Source organism: Triticum dicoccoides, chromosome 1B (genome assembly GCF_002162155.2).
Source record: "Triticum dicoccoides isolate Atlit2015 ecotype Zavitan chromosome 1B, WEW_v2.0, whole genome shotgun sequence".
Classification (NCBI taxonomy): Eukaryota; Viridiplantae; Streptophyta; class Magnoliopsida; order Poales; family Poaceae; genus Triticum; species Triticum dicoccoides.
In genome coordinates this window covers 378,088,412-378,094,824 of record NC_041381.1, presented here as the reverse complement: position 1 = coordinate 378,094,824, position 6,413 = coordinate 378,088,412, and positions in this window count along the sequence as shown.

Here is a 6,413-nt window from a genome sequence, read left to right as displayed (position 1 = left end):
GTGGCTTCATTATAGAGAGGTGATGTGTATGGCAGAGGCCACCAACGATGGGGTGCGAGAGAGAAAAGGCCCGTAGAGAGGGAAGAGAAGGTGTGTGCGCGTGAGAGGAGTCGACATCGATAGAACGTGTTTGTTCGAGAGACACTGAGGACGACTACTATATATGATGGTGCATGTATTCGGGAATTAAACGAAGGGATGGTCTTATTAGTTTCGGCGATATAGGGGAAGCATGAGAGGGGGGGGGGTAGCTAGAAGGAGATTGTTAAGTGTGAGTGTGTGTTTAACCCATCCAGGCAGAAGTTATGTGCACACAAGAAGAGAACAATTCGATGTGGCATTAGGGTTGAGGGTAATTAACTACGTATGGAGACATAGAGACATTGAACGTGCATGTGCGAGAGGTATACATGTATACGCGGGATGTGTGTGTGCGCGCGCGCATGATCGAGATAAAAGAAAGAAGACATAAGTCATAAGATCAACGACATGGGAGAGACGGATCGGTATGGCAATATGCATGCATGTGAGAGTGCATGGAAGAAGGCCCGACAATTGAGCATGTGTTTTTGTCTTTAAGAGATAGTGGCGTGGGCTGGAGCATGCATCTATGGAGAGCAGAGGGAGTGAGACACAACAATTGTGCAAAAGAGACCCTGGGAGACAGAGTTTGTGTTTATGTGTGAGAAAGAGATATTTAAGAGGAAGAGTCATAGCTTCTCATATCTAAGGAGTGAAAGACATCTCTGTGTGAGAGGGGGTGTGCAAGTGGCACACAGGGGAATAGTAGAGAGAAATGAGACCCCGAGAGACAAAGTTTGTGTTTGTGTGAGAGAAAGAGATTCCACATGGAGAATCATAGTTAGAGACACATAGCAGGGAGCGAGATATACTTAGAGAGAGATAGAGTGATGAAGGTCGAGGGAGAGAGTATCGTCAGTGTGTTATGAAGATAAAAGATCATTGTCGACGTACAGGTAGCACGAGAGATACCCGAGAGACGATGAACACGGATAGGTCTAGAGAGATACTCCTAAGCATGAGTGATAGCTATATGAGACGAATATCTGGATTAAAGGGGATTCAAATATTTAAGCTGGAGATCACGACATCGATAATAACATAACATAAATTGGTGTATCAAACATGCATATTCATTTGAATTTGGGGACACGTGTAATGTTATATAGTTTATCAATATTAGTGATCCATAGATTCATTAATTAGAGACAATGCATGGTTTATATGCAATTAATGTCTAAACGGGATTACACTATATGTTGCGTGTGTGAAACACATTATACATGTTTGAGAAGTAAAAAAAACCCGCATGAAACACATATTAATTGAAGACAGTTAGCGAGGAATGCATACATTGGATTTCAACATAAAGTGGTTTCAAATATTTGAAAATCCAAATTAAGATGGATACAACCTTATAAATCTGAGATCATGCCATTTATAAACCATATTTATGTATAAAGGGTGTTGTGCTTTTGAAAGTATATACAAAAAATGATGTATATAGAATTTTATTCCAATCGAAAATGGATCCTGCCCAAACAGAAATAGAATACAAACAAGATTCGAATTGAGTTGGCACGGTAAACATGCACTCTGCAAAATTTGAACGAAGCGGGGAAATTCACAGTAACCGCCCGAAACCAAAATTTGCGAGATGGAAATTACTGCCTATCCCTGACAGGCAAAGCCTATCGGCTCGATTTCTATAGGTTTAGATAGGGGTAGGTTTGTAATTTCACTCAAACGTTACATAACCGCCTCTCACCCGGATTCATACACGGTGGGCGCCAAAACACAGTGTCTCCTTGGCCGAAATCGACTCCCTCCTCGATTCATACACGGTGGGCACCAAAAACAAACTCTCGTTGGCAAATATTTGGTTTATGCGAGATTACCGTCCTATCCCCAACCGACTAATATTGTTGTGATGTAGGAAATTTGAAACGGGGGCTAAGTTTGTAAATTTCCTTGCATTTGAGACAAGCGCGCCCTGAAGACATGGTTCCCCCTTCCTCTCTCCCTCCATTTCCCCATTCGTACTTCGTGGGCGCCAAAACACCCTCTCCACCCCAGCCTCCTCTGTCCGCCACCCCATCCACCACCGTCCTCCTCCACCATGCCAGAGCTGATACCCCGATGCCGCCGTCCATTACAAGAGATCGACCTCTCTCATCCACGGCTCCGGACTGGGATCCTTGCATCCTGTCCTCTCGCTTCATCCCCGCCATCGTCCACCTTGCCAGCGCCGCTCCTACGACCATCTCATCCACCGCGCCCCACCGCCACCGTCTACCCTCCTAGACCTGCTTCCACACCACCGACAGCCATCGCTACCGCAACACCTTAAAATTCTCAGCAAATGCATACATGGAGGCGCACTAGAGGCGGTACTCTTTCGTATCTGCTCAACTTATTTATCGCATCAAGAAAATAGATCGCCACTTCTTTACTCTGATTTCTTGTCCATCACTTACTTGCTAGTTGAAAGCAAACATTGTTGCGAAGTCGCCTTTGTCTGGTTTGCACCTTCAGATCCGCCATGGCACGCTCAACACTATACTCACAATGCTTATGGTTTCCCCCTTTTATATTCCACACTAGTTAAATGATAGTAGACTAAATTTCAAAATTGGGTCAGTCGATTTTTCAGATCTCGCCGGAGTTCGCCGGTGCGAAGGAAGGGGCTCAGGTGGGGACGGTGGTTGTGGGGGGTGGTGGTGGGGCCTCACCGAACAAAGAAAACTCGATGCGGGTGGGGGCAGGGGTGGGGGTGGGGGTGGGGGTGGCAGAGGAACACAGGCGGTGGGGGCCGGTGGTCCGGCCGGCGGCCCGTGCGTTGTTCTGTATGGGAAGAACCAGAGACAAGGAAGAAAAAGGGTTAGGAGACGTAGGATCTTCATCCAACCGCCTGAAATGGTCGATAGACCCAAATGACAAAAGTCATGCGACCTGCATGCAGACATGCCTTTATATTCAGTACCATCATCGTACCTGCTTAGAACTGCTCCTGAATCCATCAAGCTAAACAATGTGCCACTCAGAATTCCAAAGTTGTTGCTCAAATATGAATCTTAACAGATAACATTTAATTGGTTAGCTAATGTTCCTACTTTACTTTCAAAAAGCATGTGCACCACATATAGAGAGACAACAGGGAGTTGCATTCTTAATGCGCTCTAGTTCATCATGTGTGGGCACTGCACAACAAACATTTTATTATCCAAAATCTGCTTGCTCTTCTTTAGCATGTTTCTCTTTCATTCTTCTTTAATAAGTACTCTCTCCATTCCTAAATACAAGTCTTTGTATAGATTCCACCATGGACTACATATGGAGCAAAATGAGTAAATCTACACTCTAAAATGTATCTGTACACATCTATATGTGATCCATAGTGGAAATCTCTACAAAGACTTATATTTTGGAATGGAGGGAGTATGATAGTAGTACAATATGTTCCTTGTAGTGAAGATGAGCAGGGACATTTGCAGTGTAGAGGTCTATATAGTCGGTTGTGATGGACACTTTGAACTCTTCGGGCCTCTTTGATTCGTAGGATTTTGTAAACATAGGAATAGGATTTGTAGTGGCTTGCCCACTTGAATCCTATAAGAATAGCAAGGAAATGCGGGGAGCTGTGTCACCTTTGAGAGTTACACCGATATTAACAGTACCGCACCTTCAGTTGAAGAGAGCTGGTATTCAAAGCCTTTCTAGCCGTACCGACAATACTAGCACATATATTCCAGCAAGTTCCACTTTGCTGATTTTACTCTGATGCTTAGGTTTTCCCATTATATCTACACTATGATCTGTGTAGCTGCTTTATGTCGCACTAGCAGAGTCCACTCTTGAAGCTAAACACTGCAATGACTTACAAAATTGGCACCAAGGCATTGAGTGCCATTCTAGATGCAATGAAACTCATACGCTCCCCACCTGTAGATTCTTGTTCAGAATATGATCTTAATGACTATTCTAACCTCGAGGAGTCAAAGGCAGATGGCATGTCCTGTTCACCCATCAAGGTTCCTATTCTAATTTGGCAAGGTTTATTGATTGCGCGTATCTTGCATATGTTGTCTTGCATTTTTTCTACTTTGTTGCACCGCCATCTGCTCAGTTTACTCATCATATATGTCGAGATGCCATGCCCATCCATTATCAATACATATTCCATCTGTCATCATACCATGTTTTTTCACTCAAATGATGTTCTTGTGCATCAGACATCAAAAAGGAAGAGGGTGATTGCCGAACCTCAAGGAGCACCAGCAAAGTCCTTGAAAAACATGGTGGTGTCAGAGAAATCAGACAACACCCACTTATATTGGTTGTACAACTAGTGACACAAAACGTAGGACCGACTCCAGCAGACTATACCCATACTTCACTGGCCACACCACTAGCCCCACCACACAGGACCTTCACTCCAGCAAAAGGTATGCCAATTTCAGTTGCCATAGCACCAGTCGTACCACAAAAAAATCCCACTCCAGCAAAAGGTACAGCAAGTCCACTGGCCGAAGACCTATCCCAATTGTAGAGACAGCCAATTCCTGCAGATTGGAACCCCATTCCAGTTATTCCCAGTTTAAAAGACAATGCTTTCAATGTTGTTAGGGACTACGTGCATATATTCCCATCATGGGAAGATTATAGTGAAGACAAACACCATTTTCACATCTTCCTGTCCCACTTACGTGTAAGTGCTATTATTCATGGTGATTATTTTCCTGTTTTCTCCTGATTGAACACATTAATGATTTACATTACATTTTTGTAAGTAGGCGAGCGTCAATCTGGATAGTCATGACGAGCAAAGCTTGCTTGTGCTTTTCAAGGAAGAATTGTAGCAGTATCGGTGTTACCTGAGGAAATCACACTTTGATAGCAAGTCTATAAACGAATTTCCGATGAAGTCTCCTGTGCTAAATTTAGAAGACATTGAATGGAAAAACCTTGTTATGCACTGGTCTCGTTCCCAGGATGAGGTACTGTCTATGATATCACCTGACAATTTGAACTTCTACTTTTCTGCATGTGCCTTACGGATCTTTTTTGGAGGAAATCTGCTCGAAGAAGAATTCCGGTTTGAATGGGATAAATTGATAGCACACTAACCATTGATACTTATGAGTTCTTGATCTGCAATCCAGTGGTGTCGTGAAGCTGCCAACTCCTTCACAATGTCATTTCCTGCCATGTCTTGACCTGAACAATACCATATTGTGTTAATGCTATTTTAAACTGTGTCACTTTATTCATCAGTAAGAAATGTGATGAATTGTCAGCACTGATACTTATATGTGCAAAACCTGTCATCTATCTGCTTGTTTATCTTTCAGAGTGAGAAGGATATAAGTGTCAAACAAGCATAGTCTCATCAGCTTGCTCAGCTGCTTGCACTGTAGCTCTCGAGCAGGGCTAACCTTTCTTGAACTCTATTGAAGTGCTATCGGTTTTGTATATTATTTTGTCAGCGTGTTTATTTGCACTGATGGTGATCTTTGATGCCCAGTGTATGTAATCTGCTGTCTGCTTGTGCTTTATTATCATAGTGGTGAACTTTGACGCCCAGTGGATGTAATAGGCCGTAATTTCTTTATTGTATTGTCTAGGTTTTTTCTTATTCACGATGCTGCAGTTATTTTACTGTATGTATATCCTGTCTTCGCATAAAACCGGCCAAACTGTAAAATTACGGTACATAATTGGGCCGTCATGCAAATCACTATGTATGATCCGCATCATGGGCCCCGTCATCCTGGTCCGTGAACAGGCCTAAATGTAAACTGGCCCACTAGTAGATTCAAGCCTTTAATAGGCCGAGTAAACTGCTGGCCCTATTTTTGTAAGAAAACTCAATGGGCTTTTAGGAGGATGAAAGTAGGTTGGGCTTGAAACATGCCAAACAGCTCACAGGTGGCAACAGGCCGAAATAAACCCCGACCCATGATTGTGGCAATCACATCACGGGCCACTAACAGGACAAAATTGTCTCGGTCCTTGTTTGGTCCAATCAAATGATTGGCTGTGAGCAGGCCGGATGCAAACCGGGCCGTAGATAGGCCCAACTATATGACGGGCTTTTAACAGGCCGAAATAAATATAGGGCCAAAATGTTAAACGGGCCTTTAATAGGCCGAAACTAATATCATGCCGAATTACTAAATGGGCCTTTAGCAAGTGGGCCCAAAAGCATAGCATATAGTTGACGGGCCGAATCTGATATGGGCCATAATTCAGCCCAAAGCCTCTTAATATGCCAGATCTGATCTCGGCCGTAATTTGGCCCAGAACGTGGTAGGCTTTTAATGGGACGGATCTCATATGGGCCTTTATTATGCGCGGAATGTGGCAGGCTGTTAATGGACCGGATCAAATAT